General features: G+C 44.7%; 1 long non-coding RNA gene across 1 annotated transcript; it reads right to left on the bottom strand.

The window, feature by feature from the left end:
- Positions 1–3,221: 3,221 nt before the first annotated feature.
- On the bottom strand, positions 3,222–19,325 carry LOC132401634 (uncharacterized). Its single transcript, XR_009514646.1, has 3 exons — positions 19,179–19,325; positions 9,224–9,440; positions 3,222–3,281 (listed from the first exon to the last, which is right to left on the bottom strand). It is a non-coding gene; the product is annotated as an uncharacterized LOC132401634 (long non-coding RNA).
- Positions 19,326–19,851: the final 526 nt, after the last annotated feature.

Below are 19,851 nucleotides of genomic sequence, written 5' to 3'. Positions count from 1 at the left end.
CCCACCCACCTCCCTCCTCACCTGGTCTCAGCTATCACCTCCCAGATTCTCACTTCAACCCCTCTCTCCCCCACCCACCCACCTCCCTCCTCACTTGGTCTCAGCTATCACCTCCCAGATTCTCACTTCAACCCCTCTCTCCCCCACCCACCCACCTCCCTCCTCACCTGGTCTCAGCTATCACCTCCCAGATTCTCACTTCAACCCCTCTCTCCCCCACCCACCCACCTCCCTCCTCACCTGGTCTCACCTGTCTGCTTTTTCTCCTTGCCCTCCCACCTCAGTCTGGCTTCCTTCCCCCTTCCTTTCCAGACCTGGTGAAGAGCCTTGCCCTGAAACATTGACTGTTTACTCCTCTCCATAGATGCTGCCTGACCTGCTGATTTCCTCCGGCACTCCGTCTGTGTTACGAAGAAGCTCCCTGGGTTTTCTATCCGAGGCCCGTGCTGTGCTGTGATTTGGAGGGGGTCTCTGCTAGTGGAACGGACTCTTTTAGCCAGGCTGACATTAAATTATGTTGACTTTGGAAAAGCATCATCTTCCCATGTATCCAAAAGGAATCTTTATCTGTACAACATTTCTCCAGCGTCAAGGGATCCCAAGGGTGCGGAGCATGACTTTTGGAACATAATGCCTGCTGTATAATTAAATATACATGTTCACAACAACAAAAATCTGGCCATGTTAGAGCAACAGATTAATTTTGCATCAGAATCTGATTCTCTCTCATAACTCTTCATCCCAGTGGAGGCTGGTTTGAGATTCAGATGGCCACTGTCCATAGCCAACATATGTGAGTGTAGTGGCCTCCACTAACTCTTCAAGATGAAAGTTATTTGTCCTAATGTTATGTCAACAACAATTTACATCCATATGGTGACTGTGATTCTGTGAACCTACCAAAGGGTGTTCAGAGGAGAGCCATCCAACAAAAAGCTAGCACCATGTCAATTGAGACACCTGATTATCCTAGACAGAGTGGATTTGGCAAGGGTGTTTCCTATAGTGGGGTGGGGGGGGGGGGGGGTTAGGACCGGAGAGCACAGGTTCAGAATAGAAGAACTGAGGGGAAGAAGGATTTCTTTAGCCAGAGAGTGGCGAATCTGTGGAATTCATTGCCACAAACGGCTGTGAGGCCAAGTCATTGGGTATACTTAAAGTTCCAATCGTTTAATGATCCAATTTGCTCTACAGTATTCAGCTTACAGCCTGAAATTCTTACTCTTCACAGACATCCGTTAAAGTGAAAAAAACACGGAGAGAGCGAGAGAGACAGACAGACAGACAGACAGAGACAGAGAGAGAGTAATCTCATTGAAACCTGTAGAATATTAAAAGGCCTAAATAGAATGGTTGTGGAGAGTGCTTCTATAGTGAGGTAGTCCAAGTCACGAGGACACTGTCTCAGAATAGACAAACATACATTTAAAAGGCAGATCTATTTGATGAGGATGAATTTCTTTAGCCTGAGGGTGATGAATCTGTGGAATTTGTTGCCACAGAGAGCTGTGGAGGCCAAGTCAATGAGTATATTTAAAACAGAGGTTGATAGATTCTTGATTAGTAAGGGCATCGAAGGTTACAATGACAAGGCAGGAGAATGGAGTAGAGAGAACTAATAAACCAACCATGGGTGAATGGCCTAATGCTTCTCCGTCTTATGGGCTTATCACATGGACTAACGCTTGGTCCCGGTGGAAGGTGTCTGTATGTGACAGTCTCTCTCTTTCCCTCTCGCTCACTGCTCCTGAGGGAAGGTCCCTGTGTTTAAACTGTTTCTCTCTCCCTCGATGGTGTCAGAGGATGGAACCAAAGTTCTGGGTCAGCGGTCTGTGGAGTAGACTGCAGTTCCTGGCAGCTCCCCTTTCTGTTTCTCTTTTGCTATTTTGGGCGACCTTAAATCAAGGTGACCTAACAGTCAATGAGCACTGAGCTGAACTGAATGTGGACTATTTCAGTTTTGTGTCTTACATTCTGTGTTTTCACTCATTCTTTCTTGTTGCTGTTTGCATGATATGTTGTTTGCGCGTGAGGGATGTTTTGCTTTGAACCGGTTTCATAGTGTTCTGTTGTTTCAAGGCTGTCTGTGGGAAGATGAAACTCAGGGTTGTATACTGCATTCACACAATAATAATAAATGTGTTCTGAATCGGGGATTGAATGTGGATGACCAACATGAGGGCGGAGGTGGGGTGGGGATAGGAATGCTAACACAGAGTGGTTCAGACTGCACCATAGAGTAGAGCCAGGTTCTAGCGTAACGTTCTAAACAGAGTTGGAAGGAAGGAATCGGTAAGGCTGTGGAGACGGGTCAGAGTGGGACAGCATAGACCAGATAGGCTGAGCAGTAGGGCACTGAGGAACGTGTTAGTACAAAGGGGCCTGGAATACAAGTCCATAATTCATTAGAAGTGTTGTTACACATAGACAGGGTTGTAAAGAAAGTTTTTGGCACAGGAAGGATTTACAGGAGGGATGTAAAAAAGTTTGAAAGGGTGTGGAGAAAATTTACAAGGATGTTGCCGGGACTGGAGGAACTGAGTTATAAGGACAAATTGAACAGGTTAGAACTTTACAAAAAAGAGGAAAGCTGCAGATGCTGGAGATTCGAGCAACACACACAAAATGCTGGAGGAACTCAGCAGGTCAGGCAGCATCTATGGATAAAGTACAGTTGACATTTGGGCTGAGACCTGATGAAGGAACTCAGCCAGAAACATCAACTATACTTTTTCCACAGATGCTGCCTGACCTGCTGAGTTGGAATGTAGAAGATTGAGAGGAGAGTTGACAGAGGTATACAAAATTATGAGGAGTATTAATGCAAGCAGGCTTTTTCCATTGAGGCTGGGTGGGACTACAGCTAGAGGTCAAAGGTTAAGTGTGAAAGGTTTAAGGGGAGCTTGAAGGCAAACTTCTCTCAGAGGGCCATCAGAGTGTGGAACGAGCTACCAGCGCAAGCGTATGTGAGCTGGATTTCAATGTTCATGGATGGTGGGGGTTTGGAGGGCTATGGTCCTGGTGAAGGTTGGTGGGAGTAGGTATTTAAATGGTAAGGCACGGGCTAGATGGGCAAAATGACTGTACTTCTCTATGACTCTAGAACAGTCCACTTCCGTGCTGCATCATTCTGTGAGTCGTCTGTTAAAAGCCAGCAGATCACATGCTTATTCCAGCCACGGCACCAGCTCTGGGAACGGAAGACTGGCAAGACTCGAACCCGGGAACTTGAAGGCTGCGGATTGTGGTATCTGGAGGAAAGTCACTGGTTCGAGAAGCATCTGTGGAGGAAAAGGGGGATTGTCGATGTTTTGGTCCTAGATCCTGGGGGGCGGGGGGGGAGCGAGTTGTCTGATCTACAGTGGGCACCATGTTACGAGGGAGCAGGTTCACGGGTTCGGTGAGTGAGACAGAAGGCACCCATAATGAATCTGAACATTAACCATTTATTTACAAACAGTAAAAGATTCAACCAAACATCCGAGCTCCCCTAAATTACACAAACTGCAAAGATAAACATACAACAAGCAGATACGCAGTTAAGAGTGCACGTGGGTCCTCCTGCATCCACAGCACCCTTCCCCAATGGTTCCTCAGTGCCGGTCACTACCTCGGAGTGAAAACGAGTGACTGGGCACAAAAGGAAAAGAGGGCAAGCCTCCTGCACGAGCTATTCTTATACCGGCCACTGGTGCCGGGCCACACAGGACAACCAATGGGAAACAGCCGCTGCAGCTTCAATGATCGGCACAGTAGAAGTGGCTTTCGACCAACAAGTAAGCCAGCCCTTCACCTCAAATGCCAGAATGTGTGGCAACAGTTGTGGGCTGGCCCCGCACATCCATAGTTTGGGTTGGCTCTTCGCTCTGCTTTTCAATGCAGAGTATGTGTGATAAATCTGAATCTGCGAGGTTGGAATTTATTACCCTTGTGGCCTTTGAGTGACAACAAACAGCCTACTACAATGCTCAGTATAATGGAATTAATTAGCTTAATCGACCTTAATAGGATTTTCAACAGTCCCATTGTTATAAATCCACCATTACTGGATCGAAATGGCTCAGCTGCTGTACTGGGATCGTGTCTGTGTATTACCAAGTCCAACAGTATCACTGGAGGTCCAGACTGTACATAAGGACATATTTAATTTATTGAGATAAAAGCGTGGAATAGGCCTTTCCATTTCCTCAAGCCATACCACCCAGTAATCCCCCGATTTAACCCTAGCCTAGTCACGGAACAATTTACCAATTACCTGTGGTTTTGGAAACCGTAGCATCTGGTGATACATAAATTAACCTGAACCTGAAAAGACTCTTAACATGACAGGAGAGATAGAATGGGGAAGTGAATGTGTTCCACAAAGTCATCAGGCAGTGAGAAAAAGCCCTTCAGCCCATCTTGTCCATGCTGGCAAGGCGTGTTGAAGGGACACAGTCTGATCCCTCAAGGGTAGGCGCTGGATTCTCAAGTTTATTGAAGAATATTTCCCAGGTACGTTAGCTTGATGTAATACATCGTTGGCTGCCTCTACTTGACAGTTTTGAAATACAAACTGGTTAAAAGGAAGAAAAAGAAGTTGTCTTTTGAAATAATCAATAGATTTCTTTTTTTTTTCTGTGAACGCTTTCTAGAGACAAGCTATTGCTGCCGCTGGTGACTCTGACATTTCTTTTCAGTGAGGGGATGTCACCCAGGAGATTTATATCCACCTTCTTGTGCCAGCTCAAACACGGAGATTGATTTCCACATGAAGAAACCGAGTGACTGGCCTCGTAGCAAACCCCATCTCAACATATCCCTGGAGGGACCAGCCACCACTGACCCCCTCCCCACACTCACACCTCACCCTGACCAACACTGCTAAACTTACAGGCTCACACTCCAGTCACTGCAGTCTTCCCACCAACCAAGTCAACGCTGGGGCCCTGGGGGTTGCTGTAGAACAGAGGGGTGGGGGAGGACAGTTACACAGCTCCCCGAAAGTGGCATCGTAGGTAGGCAGAGTGGCACACTGCCCCGCTGAGCATGGGCAGCACGGTAGCATAGCGGTGAGCATGACGCTGGACAGTAGCACTGACCAGGATTCACTTCCCGCTGCTGCCTCTCAGGAGTTTGTACATTCTCCCTGAGACTGCTCTGGTTTCCTCCCACAGTCCAAATACATGCCGGTTGGTAGGTAAACCGGTCATTGTAAATTGCCTAGGGTTAAATCAGGGCTTGCTGGGCAGGGCAGCTCCAAGTGCCGATTCCATGCTGTATCTCTTTTGGAATTTGGGATGTTTTGTTGCGAGTCAGCTGTAAAAGCCAAAGCACAGTGTCAGTGAATCCATGAGTCCGCAGACAACCCGTCCTGTGCTGGGGTTGGACAACTGCGTATGCGTGTAGGTGGGCGCGTGGCTGGGAGGGACGGGCTTTGTTGGTGAGTCTGTACCTGCTCACCCCACCATCAGAAATACACCATGGAGCAGGAAAGAGGGTAGAGGAGATTCAGGAGGAAGTGTACCAGGGGATGAGAGGCTGGGCTTTATTCCTTGGAGCGTAGGAGAATGAGGGATGATCTTATAGAGGTATATAAAATCATAATGGACTTAGACAGAGTGAACGCACTCAGTCTCTCACTTAGAACTGAGGAATCTTAATCTCAAAGGCCATGGACCATAAGACATAGCCCATTGAGTCTGCAGGACATTTCATCATGACTGGTTCATTTCCCTCTCAACCCCATTCTCCTGCCCTCTCCCCAGAACTTGTCAAATCAAGAACCTATCAATCTTTGCCTTAAATGTACCCAGTGACCTGGTCTCCACAGCCACCTGTGGCAACGAATTCCACAGATTCACCAATCTCTGGCTAAAGAAATTCCTCCTCATCTCTGTTCTAAATGGACATTCCTCTATTCTGAGACTGTGTCCACTGGTCCTAGACTCCCCTCACCAAAGGAAACATCCTCTTCACGTCCACTCTGTTGAAGCCTTTCAACATTTGATGGGTTTCATTGAGAACCCCCTCATTTTTCAGAATTCCGGTGAATACAGGCCCGGAGCCTTCAATCGCTGCTTATTTGATAACCCTTTCATTCCCAGAATCATTCTTGTGAACCCTCTCCAACGTCAGCAAATAAGGGGACTAAAACTGCTCACAATACTTGATGTGAGGCCTCACCAGTGCTTTCTAAAGCCTCAACATTGCAGCCTTGTTTTTATATTCCAGTCCTCTCAAAATGAGGGCTAACATTGCATTTTCCTTCCTCACCACTGACTCAACCTACAAATGAACCTTCAGGGAATCTTGCACAAGGAATCTCAGGTCCCTTTGCACCTCAGATTTTTGAATTTTCCCTCTATTTAGAAAATAAACTATACTTTTATTTCTTCTACCAAAGTGCATGACCATACACTTCCCAACACTGTATTCCGTCTGCCACTTCTTTGCCCGTTCTCCAAATGCGCCCAAGTCCTTCTGCAGCCTTTCTGCTTCCTTAACACTACCTGCCCTTTCACCTGTCTTTGTACTGAATGCAAACTTTGCCACAATGCTATCACTTCCATGGCATAGATTTAAGTTGAGAGGAGAGTGATATTAAAGGGACTTGAGGAGCACCATTCTGTTGACATAGAACAAGCTACCAGTATTTGAGGCAGCTATGTTCACAACATTGGACAGGTACATAGAGAGGAAAGGTTTAAAGCAGGAGTTCCTATCCTGTGTTCCATAGACCCCTTAGTTAATGTTAGGTTTCAGAGCATAAAAAAGGTTAGAACAAATACAGACAAACGTGTAGATCAGAAATAACATCTCCACCTTGCCGACTATCAGCACTGGCACACCTCAGGGGTGTGTGCTTAACCCGCTGCTCGACTCGCTCTAAACCCAAGGCACAGCTCAAATGCCATCTACAAATTTGCTGTTGGCACAGTCTCAGAAGGGGCATACAGGAGCAAGATAGATCAACTAGTTGAGTGGTGTCACAGCAATAACCTTGCATTCTACGTCAGTTAGACCAAAGAACTGATTGTGGACTTCAGAGAGGATAAGACAAGGGAACACACACCAGACCTCACAGAAGGATCAAAGTGGAAAGAGTGAACAATTTCAGTTCCTGGGTGATCTAACTTGGACCCAACGTATCAATGCAGCTATAAAGAAGGCAAGGAAAGTATTTTTAGAGATAGTATTTATAATTATCTGGATAGACAGGATCTGATTAGGAGTAGCCAGCATGGATTTGTGCGTGGAAGGTCCTGTTTAGCAAACCTTATTGAATTTTTTGAAGAAGTTACGAGGAATGTTGACGAGGGTAAGGCAGTGGATGTAGTCTATATGGACTTCAGCAAGGCCTTTGACAAAGCTCCACATGGAAGGTTAGTTAAGAAGGTTCAGTAGTTAGGTATTAATGCTGGAGTAATAAAGTGGATTCAACAGTGGCTAGATGGGAGATGCCAGAGAGTAGTGGTGAATAATTGTTTATCGGGATGGAGGCCGGTGACTAGCGGGGTGCCTCAGGGATCTGTTTTGGGCCCAATGTTGTTTGTAATATACATAAATGATCTGGATGATGGGGTGGTAAATTGGATTAGTAAGTATGCCGATGATACTAAGGTAGGAGGTGTTGTGGATAATGAGGTGGGTTTTCAAAGCTTGCAGGGAGATTTATGCCGGTTAGAAGAATGGGCTGAACGTTGGCAGATGGAGTTTAATGCTGAGAAGTGTGAGGTTCTACATTTTGGCAGAAATAATCCAAATAGAACATACAGGGTAAATGGTAGGGCATTGAGGAATGCAGTGGAACAGAGAGATCTAGGAATAACAGTGCATAGTTCCCTGAAGGTGGAGTCTCATGTAGATAGGGTGGTGAAGAGGGCTTTTGGAAAGTTGGCCTTTATAAATCAGAGCATTGAGTACAGAAGTTGGGATGTAATGTTAAAATTGTACAAGGCATTGGTAAGGCCAAATTTGGAATATTGTGTACAGTTCTGGTCACCGAATTATAGGAAAGATATCAATAAATTAGAAAGAGTGCAGAGACGATTTACTAGGATGTTACCTGGGTTTCAGCACTTAAGTTACAGAGAAAGGTTGAACAAGTTAGGTCTCTATTCATTGGAGCGCAGAAGGTTGAGGGGGGGGGGGATTTGATCGAGGTATTTAAAATTTTGAGAGGGATAGATAGAGTTGACGTGAATAGGCTGTTTCCATTAAGAGTAGGGGAGATTCAAACGAGAGGACATGATTTGAGAGTCAGGGGGCAAAAGTTTAAGGGAAACACGAGGGGGTATTTCTTTACTCAGAGAGTGATAGCTGTGTGGAATGAACTTCCTGTAGAAGTAGTAGAGGCCAGTTCAGTTGTGTCATTTAAGGTAAAATTGGATAGGTATATGGACAGGAAAGGAGCGGAGGGTTATGGGCTGAGTGCGGGTAGGTGGGACTAGGTGAGATTAAGAGTTTGGCATGGACTAGGAGGGTCGAGATGACCTGCTTCCGTGCTGTGATTGTTATATGGTTATATGGTAAGGCAGTGGCTATACTTCATTAGGTGTTTGAAGAGATTTGGCATGTCACCAAAGACACTTGCGAATTTCTACAGACATACTATGGAGAGCATCCTAACTGGCTGCAACACTGTCTGGTATGGTATGGGGTGGGGGGCATTGCTACTGCTCAGGATCAAAGCAGAGAGTTGTATACTGAGTCAGCTCCATCATGTGCACTAGCCTCTGTAGTATCCAGGACATCTTTAAGGAGCAAAGACTCAAAAAAACAGCGTCCATCATTAAGGACCCTCACCACCCAGGAAATGCCCTCTTCTCATTGTTATCATCCGGAAGGAGCTACAGGAGCCTGAAGACTCAATGATTCAGGAACAGCTTCTTCCCCTCTGCCATCTGATTTCTGAATGGACATTGAACCCATGAACACTACCAGACTATTTTTTTTCTCTTTTTACACTATTTATTTAACTATTTAATATACGCTGCAATTCACAGATTTTTATATATTGCATTGTACTGCTGCGGTAAAAAAGATCAAATTTCGCAATGTACGCTGGTGGTATTAAACATGATTCTGAAATGGGACTCAGTTCAATGGGCACTTTGTCAGCATGGATGAGTTAGGCTGAATGGCCTGTTTCGTGCTATATAAGTGGATTACTAAGCAGCACTGAAGTAATACCAAACAGTACAAAGACTAACCCAGAAAAGAACACATGGCTAATACTCACGTGGTGACCCTGACAACACCTCTACAGCCACATTCTGTTTTGTTGTGTGACGTTCTGCTGTGTGATTGCGTTGCGATATGAAGGTGGCCATCCTCGTACCTTCAACCAGTGATATAGTCTTCAGGTCAAGAGTCTCCAGCACAGGACTGTGGATGGTTAGAAGGTCTTGGGAGTCCTCGGGCAGGATTTCCAAAAGGTAAAACTGCAGGTTGAGTCACTGATAAGGAAGGCAAATACAATGCTTGATTCATTTTAAGAGGACTGGAGTATAACAGCAAAGATGTAATGCTGAGGCTTTGTAAGGTATTGGTCAGACTGCACTTGGAGTTTTGTGAGCAGTTTTGGTCCCCTTCTCTAAGAAAAGGTGTACTGGCATGGGAGAAGGTCCAGAGGAGGTTCATAAGAATGATTCTGGGATCGGGGTTAATGTCTGAGGAATGTTTAATTTCTTTGGGACTGCACTTGCTGGAATTTAGAAGAATGAGGAATGGATCTCATTGAAACCTATTTAATATTGAAACGCCTCGAAAGAGTGGATGTGGAGAGGATGTTTCCTACAGTGTTGGAGGCTAGGACTGGAGGACATGACTTTAGAATAGAGGGATGTTCATTCAGAACAGAGATGGGGAAAAAGTTCTTTAGCCAGAGGGTGGTGAATTTGTGGAATTCATTGTCACAGATGGCTGTGGATATATTTAAAGTGGGTGTTGATAGATTAGACAGTGCGTCAAAGAGTACGGGGAGTAGGTAGGAGAATGGTGCTGAGAGGAATCATAGATCAGCCATGATGGAATGGTAGAGCAGACTTAATGGGCTGAATGTTCTAATTCTGCTCCTAGGTCTTATGGTCAATGGACAATAGACTAGGTGCAGGAATGGGCCATTCGGCCCTTCTAGCCAGCACCGCCATTCACTGTGATCATGGCTGATCATGCACAATCAGTACCCCATTTCTGCCCTCTCCCCATATCCCTTGACCCCGCTATCTATAAGAGCTCTATCTAACTCTCTCTTGAATGCATCCAGAGACTTGGCCTCCACTCCCTTTTGGGGCAGAGCATTCCACATATCCACCACTCTCTGGGTGAAAAAGTTTTTCCGTATCTCTGTTCTAAATGGCCTACCCCTTATTCTTAAACTGTGGCCTCCAGTTCTGGACTCACCCATCAGCGGGAACATGCTTCCTGCCTCCAGTGTGTCCAATCCCTTAATAATCTTATATGTTTCAATCAGATCCTCTCTCATCCTTCCAAATTCCAGCGTATACAAGCCCAGCCGTTCTAATCTTTCAACATATGACAGTCCCACCATTCCGGGAATTAACCTTGTGAACCTACGTTGCACTCCCTCAATAGCAAGAATGTCCTTCCTCAAATTTGGAGACCAAAACTGCACACAATACTCCAGGTGGGGTCTCACCAGGGCCCTGTACAGCTGCAGAAGGACTTTACTCCTATACTCAATTCCTCTTGTTATAAAAGCCAGCATGCCATTAGCTTTCTTCACTGCCTGCTGTACCTGCATGCTTGCTTTCATTGATTGATGTACAAGAACACCTAGATCTCGTTGTTCTTCCCCTTTTCCTAACTTGACTCCATTTAGATAGTAATCTGCTTTCCTGTTCTTGCCACCAAAGTGCATAACCTCACATTTATCCACATTAAACTGCATCTGCCATACATTTGCCCACTCACCCAACCTGTCCAAGTCACCCTGCATTCTCATAACATCCTCCTGACATTTCACACTGCCACCCAGTTTTGTGTCATCAGCAAATTTGCTAATGTTACTTTTAATCCCTTCATCTAAATCACTAATGTATATTGTAAACAGCTGCGGTCCCAGCACCGAACCTTGCGGTACCCCACTGGTCACAGCCTGCCATTCCGAAAGGGACCCATTAATCACTACTCTTTGTTTTCTGTCAGCCAGCCAATTTTCAATCCATGTCAGTACTCTGCCCCCAATACCATATGGCCTAATTTTGCCCACTAATCTCCTATGTGGGACTTTATCAAAAGCTTTCTGGAAGTCCAGGTACTCTACATCCACTGGCTCTCCCTTTACCATTTTCATAGTTACATCCTCAAAAAACTCCAGAAGATTAGCCGAGCAACTCCAGAAGATTAGTCGAGCAACTCCAGAAGATTAGGTCATAATAGTAAGGATTTAATGCTGATGATTTGTAAGTTATTGTCAGTGACACCAGAACAATTACATCTACATTTATCTCTGTAAAAGCTGTAAAGAATGTCTAGCGGATTAATCAGGAAGGGTAAAATAGACTACAAATGGAATGTTTCTATAGCTACTTTAGACAAGAGTGAACAAGGCGTGCATTGATCTTCCAGAAAGAGAAATTAGAATGGAAACAAAGAAATGACAGGCAAATTAAACAGGCATTTTTTATCTGATGTCATTAGAAAAGATGTCAGTAGCATCTACAAGTCGCTGTGAATGTGGATTTGTGAAGAAGGGAAGGAAGGACTTGGGAAAGTTACACACTCAGCTGAGCAGTGGAACTCAGCAATTGACTTGGGTCCTGCTGGGCTTCACCCTTGGCTCTGGGAACAAATGAGGTAGCTGATGCATTAGTATTACTTTGCCAAAATTTAGTAGATCTTGGGAAAGTTCTGGTTGATCAGAATAGGGCAAACGTAACTGTTTTAATCAGAAAGGGAATGGGGACAGAAAGTTTGAGAAAACAGGCTTGTCAGAGCCTCAGAAAAGTACAACACAGAAGCAGGCTCTTTGGCCCATCTAGTCTGTACCAAACCATTTAAACCATAGCCCTCCTACCCCTACCATCCATGTACCTATCCAAACTTCTCTTAAATTTTGAAATTGACCTTGCAACCGCTACAGAACCCGTAATCTCTGGTACTAGTGCCACCCATCCTCGGTGGGAAAAGCCTGCTTGCATTGCTCCTAGCTGTACCCCTGAGGTGTAGAGTGATCTGGGCACCCTGCACCTGATTCACACAAAGCTAGCATGCAGGGTCAGAAATCAGAAAAGCTGACACGAATTTGGGAGTGAGTAGAACACAAAAGAAGAGAAGTTCTGCCTCTTGTACCGATATAGAGATATCTGAAATACTGGTGCAGTGTTGCCTCTTGTTTAAAGAAGGGCATTGCTGTGTGGTCAAGTTCCTCCATCAGTAGCTTCAGTGGGCAGCCTGCTTTGGAAGGAATGAATGGCCATGCTGGCCTTGTATCTACAGAGAGGACATCTGATGTGGTATGTTGGTATATTTGCTTTGTCGGATCTCCATCTGGTGTTGGGAGTAGACAAGTTTCAGACCAAAAATCCCTCTACACAGAACCGTGAAATTGAACAAGAGAATCATAGGGATCTCCCTAATATCTATCAGGGACATTTATCAGGAACGCTGCATATGCAGGGTCCTTAGTATTATAAAGGATCCCATCCATCCAGCATGCTCATTGACTTTCTACCATCAGGCAGGAGACTCTGACACATAAAGACAAGAATGGTCAAGATTTGAAACAGTTTCTTCACCTAGGCCATTAGCTTCTGAACTCCCTGCTGCACCGTATTCGAGTGTACAGGATAATTTGATAAGGCATTTGATAAGGTTCCCCATTCAAGGCTCCTTCAGAAAGTAAGGAGGCATGGGATCCAAGGAAAGTTTGTTTTGTGGATCCATAATTGGCTTGCCCACAGAAGGCAAAGGGCGGTTGTAGATGATTCATATTCTGCATTGTGGTCGGTGACCAGTGGTGTTCCACGGGGATCTGTTCTGGGACCCCTTCTCGTTGAGATTTTTATAAATGACCTGGATGAGGAAGTGGAGGGATGGGTTAGTAAATTTGCTGATGACACAAAGGTTGGGGATGTTGTGGATAGAGTGAAGAGCTGTTAGAGGTTAGTGTAGGATGCAAAACTGGGCTGAGAAGTGGCAGATGGAGTTCAACCCAGATAAGTGTGAAGTGGTTAATTTTGATAGGTCAAATTTGAAGACAGGATATAATATAAATGGTAAGACTCTTGGCAGTGTGGAGGATCTGAGAGATCTTGGGATCCATGTCAATAGGACACCCAAAGCTGCTGTGCAGGTAGACAGTGTTGTTAAGGTGTATGGTGTGTTGGCATTCATCAACCGTGGAATTGAGTTCAAGAGCCGTGAGGTAATGTTACAGCTATACAAGACCTTGGTCAGACCCCACTTAGAGTACTGTGTTCAGTTCTGGTCACCTCATTACAGGAAGGATGTGGATACTATAGAGAGAGTACAGAGGAGATTTACAAGAATGTTGCCTGGATTGGAGGGCGTACTTTATGAAACAACTCTGGCAGGGTTTGCAAGAAATTACTTCCTACAAAGCGAAACTCAATTTCATGAATGGCAGCGATGCTTCACTACCAGATGAGCCCAATACCCTCTACGCCCACTTTGAAAGGGAGAGTAAAACTGCAGCTGTGAAGATCTCTTTCTCAGAGGCCAATATTAGCCTGTCTTTAAAGCGAGTGAACCCTCGCAAGCCTGAAGGTCACGATGGAGTTCCTGGTAAGGCTCTGAAAACATGTGCCAACCAACTGGTGGGAGTATTCGAGGACATTTTCAACCTCTCACTGCTACGGGCAGAAGTTCCCACTTACTTCAAAAAGGCTACAATTATACCAGTGCCTAAGAAGAATAATGTGAGCTACCTTAATGACTATCACCTGGTAGCACTCACATCGACAGTGATGAAATGCTTTGAGAGGTTGGTCATGACTAGTCTGAACTCCTGCCTCAGCAAGGACTGGACCCATTGCAATTTGCCGATCACCACAATAGGTCAATGGCAGGTGCAATCTCAATGGCTCTTCACACGGCTTTAGACCACCTGGACAACACAAACATCTATGTCAGGATACTGTTTGTTGACTATAGCTCAGCATTTAACACCATCATTCCCAGAACCCTGACTGAGAAGTTGCAGAATCGGGGTCTCTGTACCTCCCTCTGCAATTGGATCCTCGACTTCCTAACCAGAAGACCACAATCTGTGTGGATTGCTGATAACAGCTCCTCCCTGCTGACGATCAACACTGGCGCACCTCAGGGGTGTGTGCTTAGTCCACTGCTCTACTCTGTCTATACACCCATGACTATGTGGCTAGGCGTAGCTCAAATAACATTTATAAATTTGCTAATGATACAAACATTGTTGGTAGAATCTTAGATGGTGGCGAGAGGGCGTACAGGAGAGAGATATGTCAACTAGTGGAGAGCCACACATCCCAGACTCGATGGGATGAATGGCCTAAATCAGCTCCTATGTGTTATGGTCTTATGGTCAATGATATGGATGATGGAATTGTGGCCAAAGTTGTAATGAAATGAAGATAGGTGGAGGAACAAGTTGTGTTGCGGAAGCAGAGAAGATACAGAGATATAGACAGAGTAGGAAAATGGGCAAAGAGGTGGCAGATGGAATACAGTGCCAGAACTTGTATGGCCATGCGCTTTGGTAGAAGAAATAAAAGCATAGACTATTTTCTAAACAGTGAGAAAATTCAAAACTCCAAGGTGCAAAGAGATTTGGCAATGCAGGGTTCCCTAAAAATTAATTTGCAGGTTGAATCTGTGGTGAGAAAGACAATTGCAAACTTATATGGTTATAGTGGAGAGCTGTCACAGCAACAACCTTGCAGTCAACATCAGTAAGACGAAAGAGCTGATTGTGGACTTCATGAAGGTTAAGACGAAGGAACATACCAATTCTCATAGAGGGATCAGAAGTGGAGAGAGTGAGCAGTTTTAAGTTCCTGGGCGTCAAGATCTCTGGGGACCTAACCTGGTCCCAACATAAAGAAGGCAAGATAGTGTCTATTCTTCAACAGGAGTTTGCAGAGATTTTGTACGACAACAAATACACTCAAGCACTTCTACAGGCGTAGAAGAATGAGGGGAGATTTGATAGAGGTATATTAAATTATGATGGGTATAGATAGAGTGAATGCAAGCAGGCTTTTTCCACTGAGGCTAGGGGAGAAAAAAAACAGAGGACATGGGCTAAGGGTGAAGAGGGAAAAGTTTAAAGGAAACATTAGGGGGGGCTTCTTCACACAGAGAGTGGTGGGAGTACAGAATGAGCTGCCAGATGAAGTGGTAAATGCGGTCTCACTTTTAACATTTAAGAAAAACTTGGTCAGGTACATGGACGAGGGGTGTATGGAGGGATATTGTCCAGGTGCAGGTCGATGGGACTAGGCAAAAAAATGGTTTGACACAGCCAAGAAGGGCCAAAAGGCCTGTTTCTGTGCTGTAACATTCTATAGTTCTATGTACCGCGGGGAGCGTTCTGCCAGTCTGCATCACTGTCTGGTATGGGAGTGGGGGGCTGCAGAAGACTGCAGAAAGAAGCTGCAGAGAATTGTAAATTTAGTCGGCTGCAACTTGGCTGCTAGCCTACAAAGAACCCAGGATGTCTTCAGGGAGCGATTTCTCAGAAAGGGAGCGTCCATTATTTAGGACCTCCAGCACCCAGGGTATGCCCTTTTCTCACTGTTACCATCAGCTAGGAGGTACAGAAGCCTGAACACACACACACTCAGAGATTCAGGAACAGCTTCTTCACCTCTGCCATCCAATTCCTAAATGGATATTGGATCCATAAACACTACCTCACTTTTTTAATATGCATTATTTCTGCTTTTTGCAGGAACTTAAATCTATTCAATGTATGTATACTGTAATTGATATATTTATTTATTATTATTTTATTTTGTTTTTTTCTTCTGTATTATATACTGCATTGAACTGCTGCTGCTAAATTATCAAATTTTATGACACATGCTGGTGATAATAAACCTGATTCTGAATTTGGCCTTTTCTCGTTGGAGTGATGGAAGATGAGGGGTGACCTGATAGAGGTGTGTAAGATGATTAAGGGCATTGATTGTGTGGATAGCCAGAGGCTTTTTCCTAGGGTTGAAATGGCTAACATGAGGGGGCACAGTTTTAAGGTGCTTGGAAATAGGTATCGAGGGGATGTCCGGGGTAAGTTTTTCATACCGAGAATGGTTTGTGTGTGGAATGCACTGCCAGTGATGGCGGAAGTACATACAGTAGGGACTTTTATATAGAGCTTAGAAAAATAGCGGGCTATGCGCTAGGGAAATTTCTAGTCAGTTACTAGAGCGGGTTACATGGTCGGCACAACATTGTGGGCCGAAGGGCCTGCAATGTGCTGTAGATTCCTATGTTCTATATTTCGATGTTCTATAATTTGTACTGTACGCTACAAGATTTTATAGATGTACTTTACTTTGTTTATCTATGCATAATTCATTTGTAGATTTAATTCCTACTTTCCTAAGTTATAGTGTGTTGTGTGTACTACTGTGCTTTACATCCTGGTTTGAAGAAATGTTGTCACGTTTGGCGGTATGACAATAAACTTGACATGACATGATGTAGAAGAACTTGGACCAGGGTAACTGTGGAAATAAAAAGGGGAAGCTCACTGTGGCTGAGATGAGACAGTTTAAATTTTGTCAGAATTGGTGAGTGTCCAGAATTCCGTCGGCAGAGAGTGGGGCTATTAATGTTGCCGTGTCCACCAAGCTTAGCAATTATCTTGCAGACATTTCATCTCCAGTCCAGGTGACGTCCTCAGTGCGCAGTTGTTGGTGTTTCAGCCTGGGAGTGCTTGTGTTTATATACGCCCCATTCACTTGCCTCGGTCCAGGTTGGCTACCCCTTCAGTTGATCTTTGAATTCTATTGGTTTGCATTTCTTTGGTTGTTATGTTACACAGTGCTTGTTTTGATATGTTTGTTTGTGGAGTTATCCAAAGTGAACCACACTTCTAAAATTTCTCATGCCTGCTTCGTATTTGTCTGCACCAGAACCTCCACAGTAGCTGTTCCAGGGTATTGAATGGTTCTGCCTTTATGGATGTTTTTAAGTCTAGTTTGTCCATAAGTCAAGAGGTTTCTGATGTGAGTGCATGGAACTTGGCAGGGGTGAAGGTAGAGGCAAATACAATAGGGGCATTTAAGAAACTCTTAGGTCTGTGGATTATAGAGAAAAGGGGGACTGTGGGGGGTGGAGGGAAGGGTTAGAGTGATCTCAGAGTAAGTTCAAAAGGTTGGCACAACGTTGTGGTCCGTACTGTGCTGTTATATTCTACATTAAGTTGGAAAAGACACAAGTTAATTAATTGTGGCAATCACAACCTGACAATTTTGTAAAAGATGGACATTTAAAACAGAGTTCTGTTAAGAAAGGACAATTACTAAAAGTGGTGAGAGAGGGGAAACAGGTTCTGCACATTGGAAAGGACATCTGCATGGATGAAGGGCATTTGAAAGGGAGCTCACGTGTTTGTGCGGTGTCCCTAAGTTGCACGTTTGTAACCCGTAAATGGCCTGTACTTCGAAAGTGGACAGAGAACAATCGGCAGATGATCCTACAGTCACAATCTCCTCAGCTACAACCACACTGAGAGGTGGAAGAGGGCCAGGGAGGTGAACAGCCAAGTCTTTGATTGCCTGCTTGATGAGCTTCAGACAACGACTGAACCAACTCCCACTCCACAATTTGCAACATCATCCCTAAGTTTTGACATACTTGTACCACCATGAGCCCATGGAATTACAGGAAGGATATTGGAATGGGTGGAGCATTGGCTGATAGGCAGAAAGCAAAGGGATTCTATTCTGGTTGGTTGCTGGTTACTAGTGGTGTTCCGCAGGGGTCGGTGTTGGGCTGCTTCTTTTTATACTGTATATCGATGATTTAGATTATGAATTAAACGGTTTTGTGGCTAAGTTTGTGGATGACACCAAGATAGTTGGAGGAGCAGAAAGTGTTGAAGGAACAGAAAGGTTGCAGAGAGACTTGGTCAGTTTAGGAGAGTGGGCAAAGAAATGGCAGATGAGATACAATGTTGAGAAATGTACGGTTGTACATTTTGGAAGAAGAAACAATCGGGCAGATTATTATTTAGATGGGGAGAAAATTCAAAAATTAGAAGTGCAAAGGGACTTGGGGGGGTCCTAGTGCAGGATACCCTAAAGGTTAACCACCAGGTTGGATCGGCAGTAAGGAAAGTGAATGCTATGTTGGCATTCATTTCAAGAGGAATAGTGTACAAGAGTAAGGAGGTGTTGATGAGGCTCTATGGGGCACTGGTGAGACCCCATTTGGAATACTGTGTGCAGTTTTGGGCCCCCTATCTTAGAAGGGATGTACTGATGTCGGAGAGAGTTCAGAGAAGATTTACGAGGATGATTCCTGGAATGCAGGGGCTAACATATGAGGAGCGTTTGTCGGCTCTTGGACTGTATTCATTACAGGATAAAAGAATGAGAGGGGATTTCATAGAAACATTTCAAATGTTGAAAGGGTTGGACAGAGTAGATGTGGAAAGGCTGTTTCCCTTGGTGGGTGAGTGCAGGACAAGAGGCCACAGGCTTAGAATTAGAGGGTACCCATTTAAAACAGAGATGAGGAGAAATTTTGTTAGCCAGAGGGTTGTGGATTTATGGAATTCGTTGCCACATACAGCTGTGGAGGCCCAATCATTGAGGGTTTTTAAGGAGGAGATTGATAGGTATCTAATTAGTCAGGGTATCAAGGGACATGGGAAAAAAGCCGGAAATTGGAACTAGATGGGAGAATAGTTTAGCTCATGGTGGAGTGGCAGAGCGGACTCGATGGGCTGAATGGCCTGCTTCTGCTCCTTTGTCTTGTGATCTAACAATGACTCACCAGAAACTCTTTATAAATCCTCTGCCTTGTCCTGTTCTTTTAACTGATTCTATATCTCAGCTTTTTTTGGTACCTGATGTGAGCATCGTTGCAAATTCTGAGGTCTCTTTCTCTCTCTCACTCTCCCAGATATGTCAGCTTACATTTTGTCTTTGAACCATTCCAACCCATTTGTATCTCCTCTTTTCCCAAGATAAAACATTCTTTCCCAGTGAACAGATACTCACTTCATTGAAGCTAAATGTCACATCCGGGGGGGAATGCTAAAGGCTTTCTTCCCCTGTACACATGGCTACTGTTATATCTGTGAAGATTGTACAGCATCTTGTCCATTGTAACCTTAAAGATCTTCAGTGATGACTTAATGCCTTAAGTTAGATCTGTGATTGAATTGAGGACCTTATTAAAAATTATCAAAGTATATATGCAGTATGCAAACCTGAGAAGCTTCTACCCACAGACAGCCAACAAAAAACAAGAACCATGGAATCTGTTTTAAGAAACACCCACCACCTCAGCGCAAAAAAAAACAAATTGAGCAAAAAGCAACAAAAAAAAAGAGTGAAAACCCGGGATGTAAAACATAAAATCAAAAGGCACATTTCAGTTCAGCTCAGAGTTCTTTATCTGCAGGCCGTCCCAATTCAAAATTGCCCAAATGAGCAACAACAAAAAGAAGCAACCGGAAAAACTAGAACACGTCATAACATGAATCAGAGTCCCCACTCCACATCAATTAAATCTTAGTCTGGCATCCATCCTTTGATGAGAGGGGGAGATGGGGGGAGATGGGGGGAGCAAGACCATTCGAACACAGGGGGCTTCCCTCAGGGGGGAAGAGGGGGGGGAAGGGGGGGGAAGAGGGGGGGGGAGGGGGGGAAGAGGGGGGGGAAGGGGGGG

Source organism: Hypanus sabinus, chromosome 11 (genome assembly GCF_030144855.1).
Source record: "Hypanus sabinus isolate sHypSab1 chromosome 11, sHypSab1.hap1, whole genome shotgun sequence".
Taxonomy (NCBI): domain Eukaryota; kingdom Metazoa; phylum Chordata; class Chondrichthyes; order Myliobatiformes; family Dasyatidae; genus Hypanus; species Hypanus sabinus.
This window is presented reverse-complemented; position numbering and strand designations above follow the sequence as displayed.